Source organism: Tamandua tetradactyla, chromosome 12 (genome assembly GCF_023851605.1).
Source record: "Tamandua tetradactyla isolate mTamTet1 chromosome 12, mTamTet1.pri, whole genome shotgun sequence".
NCBI classification, from domain to species: domain Eukaryota; kingdom Metazoa; phylum Chordata; class Mammalia; order Pilosa; family Myrmecophagidae; genus Tamandua; species Tamandua tetradactyla.
The window spans coordinates 38,434,959-38,453,815 of NC_135338.1; the positions used below are offsets into that span (position 1 = coordinate 38,434,959).

The window sequence follows — 18,857 nt, forward strand, 5'->3', positions numbered from 1 at the left end:
GCTAAATATCCAGAACTGCTCAATTAGTCACTCATAGTAGGACAGAGGTCTCCTAACAAGTTGCCCCAGATCCTTCAGTGATTTCATCCAAAAGTCAAGAGGATAGAAAAGGACTATATATGAAACTTTGACATGCAAATTCTTGATTCTGATTCAGGGATGACAAATTGCAGTTTACAGATGGACCAAAGAGTTTTCTTCTTGTGTTAATGTACTGTAGGGTAAGGTCTCTCAACAACCGCACTATTGACATTTTGGGTCAGATAATTCTTTGACCTTGTGCATTGCAGGGTGTTTAGTAGGATCCCTGGCATCTACCTACTAGGAGCCCCACCTCTCCCCCTAAGTCATCACAATAACAAATGTTTATATACATTGCCACATGTCCCCAGGGGAGACAACAAATTGCCGCCTGTTGAGAATTACTGCTTTGGGGCCAACTACTGCTGCTTTACTCTTGATTCAGAACCCCAGGGAAAGACCTTGGACACTCAGCAGTCAAGCATCCTGCTGACCCAAGAGCAGCCCCTCAATACCTGTTCACATACCTCTCCCACTCACCCTTGAGGGCAAGATATTATTTATCAGCAGCCTCTTTCTGGATGCCTGTAACTCTCACAATTCAATTTTTTTTCTAAGTATCTTTGTGCATCTTCACTTTCAAAAGATACTTCCTGATTCCCCATGAATCATCTGCACAGGTACATGACTTTTGTTTGTTTACCTCTGTTAGTTTTTTTTAACTTTCCATGGTCGAGTATCTTACTTTTTATATTACCTTTCCATTTTTATTACAACTTGAGTCTCTGTATGTGTCTTCTTGATTCCTTTTTGGCGTGGATGGCTACCTTTCTCTGCCTATAGTGATATCTGTCTTTGTACCCATATTTCTGTTTCATGTTTTGATTTAGACTTTTGGTGTCTATCTCTTCAGTCCCTATCATTTTTTTAATGACATTTTGTATTTCTAGGTTCTTCTTTGACTTTTTGTGTGGCAGCCTGTCTTGCAGTCTGCCTCTGTATGTATCTCTCCGGCTACTCTTTATGATTCCACTCCCCACTTTTGTATGATATTAGTGTATTTTCAGGACATTTCTATTTGTGATTACTTTGTCTCTATTGACCTCTCCTCCAATTTCTGCCTTTCTTTGGAAATGGCTTGTCTGTACTAAGTTCCTATCAGGCTCTCTTTCTCTGGGTAGGAAGTTCCTGAGGCATGTAATGGAAACCTTTTACTTCTGTTGAATGGTGACCCATGAAGGGAATGACAGAGAGTGGGCTTTCCAATTAAATGCTCAGGGGCAAGTCTTTTTTTTCATAGAATTGAATTTTTAAAAAACATGCATTAAGAATATTAAATCCAGCAAAGGTTGAATATTGGAAATCAGTATTATAAAAATATATTTTAAAATGATTTCACGTCATAAGCAATTCTTAGAAAAGTAATGGGTAATTCATTCTTTAACTCTTTTTCTAATGTTAAGTGAAATAAAATCAATGATTTGTAGAGTCAGCTTAGATGTCTTATGTGAAATTCAGGAATAAGGAATGACAAGAATAGAATTTGACTATTTGCAAAGTACCTACCTTTTACTTTGGTTTGTGAAAAATGTCCTAAATAAGAATGAGAGCACCAAGTAATTCACAGGAACAGTGAAAACCATCCAATGTTCTCATTTTTGCAGAAAAATGAGAATTGTAATGAAATTGCAAACAGATTGGAATCCATCTGGCATAGCCAAATTGATCCTCTTTTAATGATTGTTATAATGTGTATTCTAAATTAAAACCAGCATTGGGTTAATCAATTAAAATGCATAATCATTTTGGTTAAGCAAAAGAAGAAAGAATTGTAAACTGAGTAAAATTCCTTCTATAGCATACACATGTTAAAAACGTACTTTACTATAAGTAAAGTAATCATTATATATCCAGATTTTTTTGGTTAATTGTGGTACAGAGACAAATAATGGCTGATGAGGTTGGGTAGCTGTGTGAAGAGGGCTCTTAAGGCGTCCAAAATCAAATTTAAAAACTTGAGAAAACCAGGAAGGAAATTCAGCTGGGGGGTGGGAAACAAATGAATACAAAAAACCTATATAGGGGAAGGAAATGTTTCTCTTTCATCTAGTTTAGGACATAATTCTTTAGTACTCTGTCCAAACCTTATTAACCTTAATAATACATCATTAAAAAGTCAACTGTAAGCAAGCAATTATTGAGTACCTCCATGGTCATTGTGCTAGGGTTGGGAAGAAGGTTATGATGAGACAAGAACTCTACCCTCAAAAGCTCTCCATCAACTAGGAATCTCATATATGGTCAAATACCACTGCTTCAGTTCATAATGTTGGTACCATATGGTTGGTACCATAACAGTACTGATGCCAAGTGGGAAGAAGCGGGTGAGTGTATAACATGAAAGTTATAGAGGCTAATCTGAGGCCATCTTAGGGAGGAGGGAAAAATTGGTCATTCCTTTCCTTCTGATAATTCACTGTTGGTATTTCTTAAATTTATCCACTCACAGGAACTGAGTAACACCATCACCTGGCTTCCAGACCCTCACTCTTCCTCCACTTGAATGAATTCTCCACACTGGGGCCAATTCTTTCTGGTGCTTGGTGAGATTTCTTCGAAGATAAAATTGGTGCTCTGATTCATGACATTTGAAGTCTTTCTGCTCAGTAGTCACCTTGAGAGGTGGTTTGGAATACAGTGTTAAGAAAGTAGGCGCTGGCCCTTGAGTTCAAATTCTGGCTTCCACTCTTACCCATCTTTGTGTCTTGAGCAGTTATTTTTCCTCTGTATGGCTCAGGTATTTGAAAAGGGGATAGTAAACTCACCGATTTCAGAGGGTTGCTGTCAGCAAAAACTAATTAACACCAGTACACTGATTAGAATAGTCCATGGCAAATAGTAAACGTAAATAAATGGTAACTATTATTATTGCTACCACCTCTACAAACCCATTCCTTCACTTTGCCTCTCTCTCATTCTCTGCTGGATTGTTTTGAAGTCCCAGAAACTGCTCATGCTGTCTTGTTTGCCCCTTTTACTTGTCTATCTCCAACTTGACCTTCAGGACTCGATCAAACTTTCACCTCTGCCAAGAATCATATTTTAGCACTTCACTGCACTGTGGGTCAGGTACCCCTCTTATGTGCTAAGTTCACCTCTATCATAACTTTTCACACTTTGTGTTTACTTGTTTACTTCTCTGTTCTTCGTACCACACTGTACGTACCTTGAGGTTGGAAACTCTGCCTTGCTTGTTACAGCATCTCTACTCCTGGCTCTGAGGAGGTATTCAGTAAGAAATTTGCCAAATAAGTAAATCTAAGTGAGAATCTACTAAAGAGTAAACTGCTATAGTTCATATTACCAAAACACTAAAGACAGATGTTTTTGAATAGTCAGGTGTCTCCCAAACCAGAATGCTGGTCTCAAATGAGAAAGACAGGAAAGCAAATCTAAAGTATAGAGGACTATGGAACATAAGAAATGATAACACACACATATAGATTTTGTGATATGCTAGTCTTGTTAGACATGATAATATTTTTCTAAGTAGCCTAGTTTGGTTTTTTTCCCATAGGGTTTAGGGGGTGCATTTTGATAACTGAGAGTTTAGAGTAAACAATAATTTCATCTTTATTAAAAATTGAATATGATTATTAGAATTGAAGTTTTTAAAGCATCTGCTTTGAATCTAACAAGTACAAGTTGAATATTAGGTATCATTGTTATAAGTTATTCTGAATAATTCTACATTATGAGAAAATGCTATGAAAAACAAATAGAAGATTTATTTATAAAAGTAACCCTTATTCTATGCCATATAGAATAAAATGATCACATCATCTGAAGTCTAAGATTTACATCTCAGATTTACATAGCACATTAAAATAAATAGGGAAATTCCTGTCTGCCATGCCCGCAACCTGGGTTCGATTCCTGGAGCCTGTCCATGCAAAAAATAATAATAAACAAATAAATAAAGAAGGAAAATTCACATGGTCAACATTCAATTAAATTCTTTGTTTTTATTCTTTTTTGAGGCTCGTTTTGTCTTATTAATATAGACTTTTTTCTTAATGGAAACGCATTTGTTTGGTTCACGCCATCAAAGGTAAATTTTAAAAGGTGAGCAGACAAAAATAAACAAATTAAAGTTTTGTTCGCATATGTGGTTAAGAACAGAAATATTGATATGAATTATTTTAAGTGAGCGCTGTCCTTTTAATAGGCCCCACTCTCCAGCCTTGTATCATTTTTCATTTTTGCGAGATTCTTAATGTATTCCTTTCATTATATAAAACATGCCATATTTGGCCTTTTCATGAAAATGGATCTGATATTCTCCTTTGACAGCCATTCATGTGAAAAGAACAGATCCTATTTCTGTCCATCGCCTACATACATATTCATAGAAATCATAGATCCTTTAGTAAAATATACTTTATACCTATAGAGCATCTTAATCCCAGACACTCAAGGCATTTAGGTTAATAACTAAATCTCATTTCTTTTCTCCCTGTACTTCAAGGGATACACGTGGACTTGGGTCCTAATTCCCAAATCTAAATCAATCTAAATTGTATGATTTCCATTTTTCACACAGGAAACAGGGATACATGAAATGAAACCACCAGCCCAGGGGGGCATTAACCCCAATTAATCTTGGAGATTTTTTTGTACCTTTTCACTTCTTTAGTTATATATCTAAATACTGCTATTTTTAATTCAAACTAAAACTTTCCTTCTAGATTTTTGGAGGGTGATTGTAATGGACAGATCTAATCTTTTCTCAGGTAATTTATAAAGAAATATAATGTGTGTGTGTGTGTATGTGCACGCATGTTTGTGTGTATCTACACAACTCATCTATCAGATTAATAATATTAGTGTTCTGAATTTAAATCCTAAATTTAAATCTTTCCAGGAGTAAAAATGAATCATCTATGTTGCCATTTATCTTGATATTATCATTTCTTTTCTCCTGAAGTATGAAAAATATTGCAACAAATTTATGAAGTCAGTCTTCTCATGTTGAAGGACAGTTGCATTTACTTGGCACACTAGATGCTTTAAGACATGTGAGAGAAAATGATTATATAATTACTGAATTCAAAGATCAGTGGTCTTTTATATCCTTGCATAAAGGAACTCCATGACTAATTGATTGGTTTGAATTTACTATTATCTTGTTCTGATATATTTTCTGAACGCAAGAAAAATATTCTAAATTTAAAATTAGAGCATGCCATGTGCTTCACAATGGTAGTGGTGGTGAATGGAGGGGAGGGGCTGACGGAAGATGTGCTCTCCATTTATCCCTAGTTCTGATATGGTATAGCTAAATACAATGTCAAAAACAAAGAGCAAACATTGCAGGATTAAATGGGAACCAGACTATAAACTGCTTTGTCATCGTTCTGCTTTGGTTGTTGTTTTTGTTGTGTTTTCTTTTGTTTTAAAGAAGTTAGAGCAAGGAGCCATGAGGACATATAAATTGGCAGCAGATTGTGGTTTATGATAATGGCAGTCCTGAGGGAACTTGGCTGTCTTGGTGACATTGACGTAAATTGCATTCCTCAAGATGTATACTAAGGAGGTTGGATAATGAGATGCATGGGGAAGGCAAGATGACTGTTTTTATGGGCTTGTTGACTATCAAAATGAATGGAAGGAAAGAAGGAGCTAGGTGGAGTTACTTGGGTTAATTTTAATACATTTTATGAATGACACAATTGCCACCTCTCCCAGAGGCATAAAAACATTTAAAAGGGTCTCAAACGATTGCTGGCCACTAGTTCAATCCCTTTTCCTAGATTCCAGTCCCATTGATTTACTCCAAATTCCTAATATCCTATTAGGGGATTTCACATTTGCTTATATTGGCTTGGGTTAAATAACATTTTTTTGAGATGAAGAGAGGGGCGTAAGGGAATGCCATACCTTTCAGTGCCATTTGTGTACTCCAGTTTCCTCATCCAGAAAACACACTTAGCTCTTGTGCTAAACCCTGTGCCCAGGAGAGCCCCATAAGATATGAGGGAAAGCTTTACCTAAGGATTTGACCTTTTAAGCTTGACAAATCTCCCACTCTGAATGCCTTGCTTTCACCCGAGACTGCAATGAAATCATGCTCTATTGTTTACAGAGCACTAAAAATGCCCATTTCCCCTGAGTTCCTTAAACAAACCTTTGTTATGGTGGCAAATAATAACCACATGTTATCAGCGTTCCATTTAATACGTCCTTAATTCTGTACCAGTCATACCAGTTAGAAGGCAAAACAAGCCATGATTTTGGTTACTTTAGAATCAGGAGCGAAGCAGGGATGAGGATTGCCCTACAAAGATATCTAAAGGGTAAAGAGGTTAGTGGCCTCTCCCCATGGCAGAGATTAAGTGTCCTGACTTTGCCTTTTCCTCCCTTCCCTTCTCCCAGGTGCCCCATTGAAACGGGATTCACTCCTAAGAGTGTGTCATTTTAAGTTGGCTTTCTCAGAGCTGAACTGAGAGCCATTGCCAAGGCCAGTGGGCGTAAATTCAGTCTGCCTGGTGGGAAATGAAGGGCTGGAGGATTTATGACTTATTCTAGTTCTCATACATCACTCTCTGTGTCGCTCGCTTATGATGGCCCTGCCAAAAGATAAAGAAGTGTAGGACGCTTGGTACGGGCTGTGGTGACAGGCCAGGGACAAATGTCTCTGTTGGGTAAATTGATTTGAATGGCTCTCGTGAAATATCAGGGTAGACTGAAAATATGATTGGGTTTAATGGTCCTGCTGACTTCATAGACTGTCAGGATTCCAAATCCTGGACAAGTTAATTAAGCCTCTCGATGAAGGAGGTGTGTATAGATATTTATAAATCTATATAATTATTAATGTCAGTAAATACCGCCATGTAAAAACCCAGGTCTGTTCTCATATCTAATATATTGAATCCCCATTGAATAGAGGAAATAGTATTTGTAATTTATAGAGTATTCATCTTGGAAAAACTGTTAAGGACATTTTTTCTTTCTCCACACCCCAAAGTCAATAAGCAGAGACCTCAAGGCATAAAAACGTGTAATGAAATGACAGAGAACAGATAAACAGTTTATTTGCTCCTGGTAAAATTTAGAAGACATAAAACTTAATAACATAGTAGAGTGAGGATTGTTGCTTTGTGTGAAAATAGAGTTGTGTTAGGACATTAAAACAAAGTTCAAATATATGGATTACATTCTTCAATTATGAAGAAAAATATTGTTGCCTTGTTCTTTGAATGTGACTATTCAGCTAAAAATATTAAATTATAGATTTTGTTTTGGACCAAAGATTTCTGTTTTTCCATTTAACTTGCCTCCAAATTTCTGAGTTGACATCTAACAATGGGATCATTTCTTTACTGTCCTTATCTCTGGGTAATTATTGTATTCTACTTGTGGTTTCATTTTATTTGTGTGCAGGAATAACTGGCTTCACCTTCCAAAAGTATTATTAAAGACCAGTTATTTCTCTGAACTTTATGCTCTTCCTTCACAGCAAGGAATCCTGTTTATATCCAACTGAATTCCAAGAAGAGATTTCCCCTAATGGTCACTTGTCAACAGAGTAACAGGTGGGCAGGATCCCTGGCTTGCTGGCTGATTCCTTTTTGAATCAATTATGTACCCCAGAAAAGCCATGTTTTAATCCTGATTCAACCTTGTAGGGTGGAAAATTTTGATTGGCTTATCTCCACAGACATGTGACATATGCAATTGTGAGTGTAGCCTTTTGATTAGATGGAGATGTGTCTCTACACATTCAGGGTGGGTCTTGATTAGTTTACTGGAGTCCTTTAAAAGAGGAAACATTTTAGAGAGAGCTCCGAGTCGACAGAAATGACAGAGTCAACAGAAAATTCAGAGCAGAGCTGACATAGATGCTGACACTTAGAGACCAGGGACATGGATGTTTGGAAATGCTTGGAGTCCAGTAGACATTGCCGTGAGATGTTAAGCAAGCCAGAACCTGCAGAGAACCAAAGGAAGTGAAAAAATGAAAGCCACTCCAGAGAAAGAAAGTGAGGAACTCCCACCAGAACAAAGGTTGAAAGCAGTGGAGCCCAGGAGCAAGGGACCAGCAAATACCAGCCATGTAACTTCCCAGCTGACAGAGGTATTCCTGACCTATCAGCCTTCCTTGAATTAAGCTATCATTCTCTGGATGCCTTAATTTGGACATTTTTATAGGCTTAGAGCTGTAAATTTGTAACTTATTAAGTTCCTTTTTCAAAAGCCATTCCATTTTTGGTATTTTGCATTCCAGCAGCTTGCAAGCTAAAACACTGACCCTCTGTCCCCTGGTTCTACCTGGATCTCTAGGAAAATATTCTATTTTTATTTGGCATGATGTGTACTTTCTTCCTATCAGTGAGTGGCTAAGAGCCCCGAATGCCATATTTACTAGTTATAAGGAGGCAGGTAAATTGGGTTTGGGGGAAAAAATGAAACCCATTGTCATATATGTTATACTTTTAGAAGATCCAAAATGTCAGGATTTCAGAATATTATGCTCATTTGTCAATGTGGCATAGAGTGGCAGTGCCAAAATCTGGCTTTCTATTCTAAAGTGAGGCAACAGAATAATTGCAAAACTTGAAACCATCCCCATGGAATTTACAGATGCCCCTGGCTTAGAGCCAATCCTTAGGTTACAGTATGCCTTGTGCTCTTCTGCCTTTTTGTTGGCTTCAACTGATGGCTGGTAATATACTCACTATTTTAGTCTCTCTGGCTGCTCAAACAAATACCATGAAATGGGTCAGGTTGAACAATGGGAATTTATTTGCTCATGGTTCTGAGGCTAAAAGAAAGTCCAAATCAATGTATTGTCAAGGTGATATTTTTCCAGAAGACTGTAATTCTGGAGCTTGCTGCTGTGATCCTTGATCCTTGGCTCTTTTGTCACATGATCATGTACATGGCGGACTCAGTTATCTACTGGATTCCATTAAATTTCAACTTCTTGCTTCCGTGGCTTTATCTCCCTATTTGTGAATGTCATTCCACTGATAAAGGACTCCAGTAATAGGCTGAAGACCCATCTCATTGAACTGTGCCACATCTTAACTGAGGTGACTTCATCAAAAAGTCCTACTTACAGTGGCTTCAATAGGAATTGATTAGATTCAAAGAAGGTATTTTCCTGAGCTACATACAGTTTCAAACAACCACACCCACTGAGGGAAACCCATATGCTAAGTTTTAATTTTAGTTAATTTCCATTTATTGATGCTAATGCAAGCTTGACTATTTTCTAGATCTCATGTTTCTACTGATTTCCAAACTCAAGACTGATATTCCCAGTTTCTATTCAACTCTATTACTTAATTCCTTTCACAGAATAATTATCTACAAATTTTCTTCTTATGAGAACATTGAGAACCAGAAAGTTTAAAAAACTTGGCCAAGGTCATACAGCTTGTAAGGAACAAGACAGCTGTATTAGTTAGGGTTTTTTAGAGAAACAGAATCAGCAGGAGATGTCTGTAGATATAAAACTTATCAAAGTGTCTCATGTAACCATGGGAATGTAGAGTACAAGGTCTGTAGGGCAGGCCACAAATTGGTAATTCCTATGAAGGTCCTCAGTGAACTCTCAGGAGAGGCTGACTGGACAACTGTGGGAATTGAAGAGTCCAAAATCCATAGGGCAGGCTGTGAAGTTGGTGACTCTGATGAAGGGTCTGAATGAACTCCACAGGAGAGACTTGCTGGCTGAAGCAGGAAGAGTGATTGTCTTTTCTGAATCCTCCTTAAAAGCCTTACAATGATTAGATTAAGCATCACTCATTGGAGAAGACACTCCCCTGAGTTGATTACAAATGCAATCAGCTGTGGATGCAGCTGACATAATCATGATTTAAGTCCATGAAATGTCCTCATAGCAACAAACAGACCAGTCCGTATTTGCCCGACCAGATGACTGGGCACCACCACCTGGCAAAGTTGACACATGAACCTGACCATGACAACAGCTTTTGGACCCAGCTGTGCCTGACTCTAAAACACATGCTCTGCATCACATAATCTTTTCTGCTGAAGCAAATAAGCATTTGTCTATCCAGCCAGGTCTCCAGTCAGAAGTCTTGCACCATTCCCCTCATCTCTCCAAACGCTGTGGCCTCCTTCAGCATCTGCATTTACCCAGGCCTCTTCCTGTGATGGACTTTCCCATGCCTTTTTGGTTTTGGTTTTGTTTCACAGCCAAGAAGTTTGATATGCTCGATGCTAGAGATCCCTCAGAGTTGTGAGCTTGATGCTGGAGAACCCCAGGAATTCTCAGAGAAGTTGAGACCTTGACTAGGGTCTATATGTCACTATAATGATGCTTAACTAAGCTGCAGGAAAGAATTCAAGGACTAGACAGTATGTAGAATCAAAAAGTTTAATGCATAGTGGAAGTAAACACTCAGGGTGAGCATGGCCCATGGCCTTTTTCATTCTTCTTCAGGTCTCAAATCATACATTCGTCCCTGTAAGTGTCCATTCATCTCAAGCCACCCTCCCCAGTTCCTTCCACCTCATTACCCTGATGATTTTCTTTATAGAAAGGGTTATACTTGTAAATATTTTGGATTATTGGTCATTTATTAAATATTTGTCCTCCTTGACCTCCCAAATGTAAACTCCACGAGAGCAGGGATCCTACCCAACTTGTTCACCCTTAGATGCTTCAGTGCCCTGCACACAGTCAGCCACAATCATTGTACAATAAATGAATGAATACATGGATGAATATATATTACCGGAGAGACAAAAATGTGAACAAATAATTCTAGTAATAAACAGCCTGTGCTAAATTTTCTAAGAAAGGCAAAATGGTATATAACAGATGAAGATGGAGAAAAAAAGATGAATGACACTAGGGAAATATGAGAAAGTTCTAGGAGAAGAGCTTATATTAGATGAATCTTGGGGGTAGATAGGATTTCAGTATACCTAGATGTGGGAAGAGCATTATGGGAAGAGGGACTAGCATGAAGAAGCATACCAAGGCAGACAGGTGTAGGGTAAGCAATGGTATAGTAGTAGGAAGACCTGGGTTTAAATCCTGACTTTTCCAATTAATAACTGGTGACATTGGACCATGTGTTTAAGACTTTGGACCATGTATTTAATAAATATTTTAAAATTTCAGGCACATACCCTCAGTCTTTCTCTCCAAATCTCAGTTTCCTTGCTTACTATGTAAGGATAGTTATCCATGGTTCTGAGGTTTCTTTGAATGAACATATGCCAGAGTGCCAGGTTTTAGCAGAAACTTTCTTTTATGGTCCCATAGCTGTGTTTAAGTAATCTTCAAAATTTGTAAAAGAGTTATTTAAAGTCAAGGAGCAGCTCCACTACAATGCCATAATTAAAATGGATAATCACATTTGTAGGAAAGGGGACTACTATACTAGGTATAAATGCGATTTATTTACAAAGTGCTGGATTAGGGATTAGAGGAGATAAATTTTAGTCTTAATGCAACCGTGGGTCCTGGGAGGCTGAAAAAAAAATTCATCAGTGGTCTCAGTTTTCCTGTCCTTAAAATTAATGTTGTTATAAAAATACCTGAACGTTAATTTAACCTCTTCTTGAGGGCTTCAATAAGGAAAGTTAAGACCATTTCTCTTTAGAACATTAAACTTAAGGAGAAAGGTGCCATATGAAGTATTATAATGGAAGTAATATGGAAAGGAGAGGGAGCCCTTTATTCATTTTCACAATTCAAAGGTGCTACCGCAAGTCATAATTCTACTACAGTGTTACATGTATATATAATAATGATTCTGAGGTTAGCCAGATCTCCTAATGTTCTAGAGTTTGTCATTGTGAATTGTGGTGCCACTTAGCAAGCACATACTTCAAGGAAAGAATGGGAGGGGAGGGAAGGTTAGAAGACTAGTGAGCAACTAAGAAAATGTTAAAGATAGCCTGGAGGTGGAAACAAAAGGGAAAGGGAGAAAGCAGGAGAAAAAACATAGAGTGTAAAAGCAGATTGCCATAGCAAGAGGAAATCAAATGGAGAACTAGTTGCAAATGGGAGCAAATCTTCCCATTTATCTAACAAAAACATCCTTCTCCTCTTCATGGGATAGTTGCTGCTTTGAAGGGAAAACAATTGTGTTGGAAGCCTGTCAGTCTTCTGTACATGCAGACAGCTGCCTGAACATTCTATTTGATCCCTACCATTTTCTATAAGAATGGTATATAGTAAGGCAGACAATCTCAACTGATGGTTCTTTCTCCAGAAAGCCATAAACAAGGGGAGTTTCTATCAGATTCTGAAAGTCATCCTTCAAGGGAAAATACACCAAAGTTCCAGAGTCATGTCCACCCACAATAACATGGGATGGCTACGTTACACATATTTTCCTTATTATCCCCATTTTACAAATGAGAAAACTGAGGCTAAGACTAGCTATGTAATCTATCCAGGGCCACATGGCTTTTAAGTTTTTAAGTGGCAGAGTCAGAGTTACGCTTCATTCTCTCTGACTCCAAAGCTCTTATTTACTCCCCTACCCCCAACCCCCTGCCCAGTAGACAGCTCTGGCCTGGGTGTGCCATTTTTGAATTGTTTTTATTGTATAAAAATACATATTTATATCTAATCAGTAGGATTATGTATCAGCAAGGGCTAATTTTGAAATACAGGTTTATCTTTGGAGAAAATATCCTTTTGCTTTCTTACAGTTGATGTTTTGAAACCTAGAATAAGAAAGCTATGGTAAGTGTGCTTTGTGCTGGAAGTAGCTTAACTTGCTCACTCTAACAACACAGTTCTGCTATCCGGGTTATTACATATTTTCCTAAATTGGTCTGTTCTGCTGCCTTGGAAAGGAAGCAACTAGTGCAGGGGAAAGGATTCAAAATGTGTGTGTGTGTGAAAGAGAGAGAGAGAGAGCTTTTGCTTAATTATCACTGTGGTAGAATGGTTGGCCAAAGTCAGAAATCTTTTATTTCTGCTCAATGAGCAGCCCAATAAAGCTGCAGAAAATACAGTGCAAACAAATGCCATTTCATTTTTCTCCACCTCCTCAAAAAGTTAATCAAGAATTCATTTTTTTAGCCTAATCCTGTGTTAAATCAAGCAGTCAGACAATGAAATAGGAATTAAAGAAAATGAAATGGCTGGAAATGATCATGCAAATTTTAAAAACTGTCAAAACCCCTACCAAGTAAACTGGTTAAGAAGTAACTGTTTGTTGCCCCCCGAATTCTCTTTTCACTCAAATACTTATGGTTCCTCATTTTGCCCTCATCAACACCCCCTGGCTATAATTATTGACAAAAATCCATTTTAGCTACTGGGAGTGACCAGTAGATTTGAGAGAAAAAGCAGCTTATGGCCTGCATCAGGAAATCAGGAATGGTGTATAGGGATTAGGATCAGATATTTTAGCAGGTGACTATTTGCTTGGGTGAAACCAATTTGCACTGTCACCCTTCAGCCTATTAAGTCTGGCAAAGTAAGTGGAGGCTGTGAAATTACAGAGGTACCCCAATTCGCAAATCCTTTCTTTCTAGGTCGTAGATATATGGCAGTAGGCTTCATGAAGTTAATTTGGCTCTTAGCAGGTTGGGATCTGCATAAGGGACTACCTGTGCTGGGTTATGTTGGACAGGCTGCATCCAGGTGAGGGTCCAGGGGACTGTAGACTGCCCTTCTCCTACAGAAGGTCGCAGTACCTTCCACTTCATTATGGTGCGGACCAGCCACCTTCCCTGCTGTGTTCTGGCTCTATAGCACATCAGTCAGGTGGCCTTCCTTGTCTCTGATACCATGGAATGTGGTTGCAAGAGACATTGAGCTTCAAGGACAGAAATGTAAAGCCACCAGGTGAAGGCTCTTTCCTGAACGTGGCATAGCTTCTTTATATCAGATTTTTTTTCAATCTCAGCACCATTGACATTCGGGTCAAAAAATTGTTGTGGGAGCTGTTCTGGGTACTGTAGGATGTTTAGTTTACCGGTACCCCTGGCCTCTACCCACTAGAGACTGGTAGCATCTGTACCCTTCCTCTAATTGTGACAACCCAAACTGTCTCTAGGAATGCCCAGATGTCCCCTCAGAGGCAAAAGTGCCCTAGGTAAAGAACCTCTGCTGTAGATTTTACGTCCTCTGAAGTAAGATCACTGATTTTTCAATTCTTCCTCCTAATTATATTCAGCAGGGTGAGACTGTCTTTTGAAACAGACTTCCAACATAGATCTTTAGTTCCTTTTGAGATAATAATGTACATTTTAAACTTTTGGTAGCTGATTTTCCCCAAATATGAAATAAGAAGCTAATGAAGGCAATAGTTATGTACACATAGTTTTGAACCAAAGTCTCCTGAGTTAGAGTTTAGGATCTGCCACTTATTAGCTATGTAACCCTGGCCAAATTAATTTATAGTCATAAGTTTCCCCTTATAAGTTCCTATCTGTAGGATGAAAGGAATAATAATTTTCATCCTGTTAATGGTGAGGATTAAATGAGATGAAGTAGTAAAAGCACATAATACAATGCTTTCTATGTGTTGAATGCTCAATAAATGTTTGCTAAGTTGTTACTATTGCTAATAATATTTTTGAAAACTTAGTTGGTTCATTATTATTATTCCAATATTTTTTTTTTTCTCTACCAAATACTTTATATTTTTCATCTCAGAAAGTAGAATCACAAGGGCAGGCCCCTGATCCCCCACCCACCCCTCATGTCCTGATTGTCTTTTCCATCCTTTTCTTTTTTCTTTTATGTGCTCTGGTTCTACATAAACAGTAAAAAATAACAGCAAACACAACAAACAGGACGTTCTGGTTATCCCCACAAGTTTTATCTGCTTTTGCTATTGGATTCCCAGCTCTTCTCTCCAGTTCTTACATTCTGGAGGCCCCATCAGATGGAGTGCAAGTCATTTCCTTGATTTGTAACCTGTGCACCAATGGGAAGATTCCTAGAGTGGTTTTTCATTTTATGCATCATTGGTTAGGCATCATCACAGAGCTAGATGGGATACATAAACATCATGCCATCTTTAAAAAGCAAACAAGAAACAAAATTAACTTTCTTTTGGTCAGAACTTCTTCAAATCTATGTCTGTAATGGCACAGAAATATAGGAGATGAGAAAATCCATTTTTTGTTTTTTGTTTTTTCTTTTTTCTGCTGCAGAAGCAAAGTGACCTTGAGAGAGCACCCGCTCATTGTTAGCTTTTCATGGCACTGCCCAACCCCTCCCCCTTCGCCTCCTCCTGCTCCCCAACCAGTTCCTCAACAATCAGCAATCTATCTGCCCTCCCATTCCAAATTTATGACCAAGAACAGCTCATAAACAGAGAAAGCCAATCCCAATCCCAGGCACGGCACCTTCCTGTTTGCTGGAGTATGACAGCTTGATGGGACTGTAAAGAATAAGCCTGCATCCCCACAAGTTCCATGAATCATGCCCTACGATGATGCCGAGTAAGGGGGGCTGAGATGACTGCAGATGACTCAGAGCCTCTGAGGCAGAGCTTCTTCTCAACCACCCAGAGCAAAGGGCCCCTACAGATGACCTCCTGTGACATAATCTGACAGCACCAAGTAATGTTACAACTAAGAAGACCTGGCCAACTCACAGACCCTCAGGGAGCAGGTTTTTAGTGATCTATTGAAGTGGGAGAGGTCATTATAGCTTATTGCTACTCAGGCAATTAAAAGAGATGCTTAAGTCTTGCCACCTTGAATAATACTCTTCTAGGAAACATTAGGAGAATAAGAGCACACATTTCCCAGTTCCCAGATACACATCTTTGCCTCCTAGCAGGTCCATCATTGGCCAAGACTTCTTATACTTGATAGTGCATGGGGATCGCCAGGGAAATGTTTGATTTAGTTGTTCTGGGTGCGGAGCCTGAGAATTTGAACTTTGCACACACCCCCAGGTGATGGTCCTGCTGCTTGTTTTTCCACCACATTTTGAATAGTGAAAGCCTAGAAAGGTTTTAGAGCTCTTTTCTCCTCCTAGTGAATACTTGTGATTGGATTGAGTACCTGCCCAAACAGCACAAGATAATCACACCGTCCTTAGTTTAATTACATTCGAAAAGATTCTTTTACTTGATAAGGTAACATTTACAGGTTCTGGAGAATAGGACCTGATATCATTGCATAGTTACAAATCAGCCGATCAAATCTCCCTAAAAGGCCTCTTCCAACTGCATGTGACTTGAACCTATGGGGACACAGGGTTTGGTCTTGTAGTAAAAACGGTATGTGGTATGAATCACGCAAACCTGGGTTCAACCCTCAGACCTATTGTTGTATGGCATGGGGTTAGCTATTTTACCCCTGGGCCTAAATTTCCTCCTCTGTTAAAAACCTGATTGATAATATGTATTTATGAAGTTATTTTTGAAGATTACTTGAGATAAGATAGAAAGGCTGAGGATAATTTGGGACAGTATAGTCACTTGATAAATTTTGATCCCATTTTATAAGCTAAATTTAGCAAAATTAAGCAATATGTGTTAGTGATTACTTCTGCATCTTCTGGAATCAGACTGTCTGGGTTTGAACACTTTAGCCCAGCTACTTCTCTACTGCTTGATCATTAATATGTCACTTTAATCTCTCTAGGCTTCAGCTTTCTCATGTGTTATTTTAAGGGCTAAATGAGTCACTACATGTAAAACATTGAGTCTCCATGATATGGCGTTTGACATGATACAAAAGAATCCTGACACATAATAAGGCTCCTAATATTATGGTATGGACTTTAATTCAACTAGTTACGGTTACAGGGTGGTAAGCGAAATAAACCATTCTCCCTCAAGCTCACCTCACCCCACTCTAACAGCCACCTATTTTTAGTTTGGGTATAGTATCTAAGAAGCTGTTTTCTTAGACCACTTTGGTTGAAGTAGTTCAGCCCTGGAAGGAGTTAAATAATTTTGAGTTATGACCTTGACAAAAATTAATTTGAAATGGATCATAAACTGAAATGCAAAAGCTAAAACTATAAAGCTTCTAGAAGAAAATATAGGAAAAAATCTTTTTGATGTTGAGGTAGACAGTGATTTCTTGGAGAGAATATAAAAGCACTGGATAAAATAACAATAAATCGGACTTGATCAAAATTAAAATTTCCTGCTCATCAAGAGATATCAGTAGGAAAATAAAAGAGTAAGTCACAGATGGGGAGAAAATATTTTCAAGACAAAGGCTCTATATCCAAAATATATAAATGTCTCCTAGAAATCAATAATAAAAAGGCAAGCACACTAAGAAATAGTCAAGAGACTTGGATATAGACATTTGATAAAAGAAGATATGCAGATGGCTGATAAGTACCTGATAAGATGCCCCACAATTTCCCCATTTCACACCTACTAGAATTATTAAAATTAATAAGACTAACAACACTTTATATTGGAGACTAGTACAAATAGAATTCTCACACATTGCTGATGGGTGTGCAAAATGGTACAACAATTTTGGAATATTTGGGCAATTTCTAATGTAATAAGTTCCCTTTAGGTACTTACGTAAGGGAAATGAAAGCATATATCCACAAAAAGACATTTTTAAATGTTTATAGGAGCATTGTGGTTGCCTCAAACTGAAAATAGGACACACATTTGTGGCCAAAAGAGCAGTAAAACAATATATGATTATTCATAAAATGGAATACTAATAAGCAATAAAAAAGAATGAACTTGGATAAATACATGTATCCATTTTAAAAAACAGTATACGTGCAGAGAAAGAACACACAAGAATATATAATTCCATTTATATAAAGTTCAAGAATAGGCAATACTAATCTGTGTTAGAAATTGGAACACTGTTTTCCTGTGAGGGGTGGGAATTGACTGGAAGGGAATTTTCTGGTGTGGTAAAAATGTACTATACCCATTGGAGTATTGGTTTTGTAATTGAGAAGATTTAAAGGATGATTATGATTTCTGAATTATTATATAGATGTCCCTTTTTTACTTTCTGATATATTAGAGTAGGAAGAGGAAAATACCTGAAATCTTTTATTTATAATCTGGCTGCCTTGATCACTGATAATGATTATATAAAGCCTTTATGGTCTGGCCTTGTGATTATAAAAACCTTGTGACTAACCTTCGCTTGTATCCATTTATCCAGTTTTTCAACTTTAGAGTCTTGTGGTCACTAAAGACAGCCCCTAATGTTTATTAATGAAGGGTCCTGGGTCAGCCCAGAACTAACTCACCCCAAGTCCAAAGTTATCTTGATAACCAAAGCTGGATCTGACCAAAATGGGCCCACCTGTTATGTGCAGTAGCTTAGACTTTAATCTACAAGTCACCTATATATCATTAAAATGCTAAAAATCATGCCCATCATAATTTAAAGGCCACCATCTTCTTACATAACATTCTGTGACTAAGCATGTAATCAATCTGCACATGCTCAATAATTAGATTCCCTCTGGTTACATCATCTGGGGTCACTGTGCCCATTATCCTAAAACCTGCCCTTCTTTAAATGCTCTAAAACTATTAGAATTGATAGAATAGAATTTGGTGAGACAGATTTTTGGGCCAAAAGGCCATCTGATCTCCTGCTATGAGCCTGGTGATAAACTTTTTCTCTTTATGAAACCCTGGTGTCTCAGGAATTGGTCATTTGAGCACATCGAGCAAAAGAATCCACCGGCTTGGTCCAGTAAAAGTTTCATTTGTTAAAACTCATCTAATTGTATACTTTAATATATTTTCACTCTATGTAAATTTTATGGCAAGTTTTAATATATATGATAAAAAAGAATTTGGAATAGCTTTGAATCTGGAAGAGTCTCTATGAGCTTACATTTATATAAGCTT

The 18,857-nt window shown here is 37.9% G+C and overlaps 1 protein-coding gene across 1 annotated transcript in view; it reads left to right on the forward strand.

Annotated features, from left to right (window-relative positions):
* The window catches only part of NRXN3 (neurexin 3), a 1,607,649-nt gene that overhangs the window by 819,444 nt on the left and 769,348 nt on the right, over positions 1 to 18,857 (forward strand). The gene's annotated exons all lie outside the window — the stretch shown is intronic.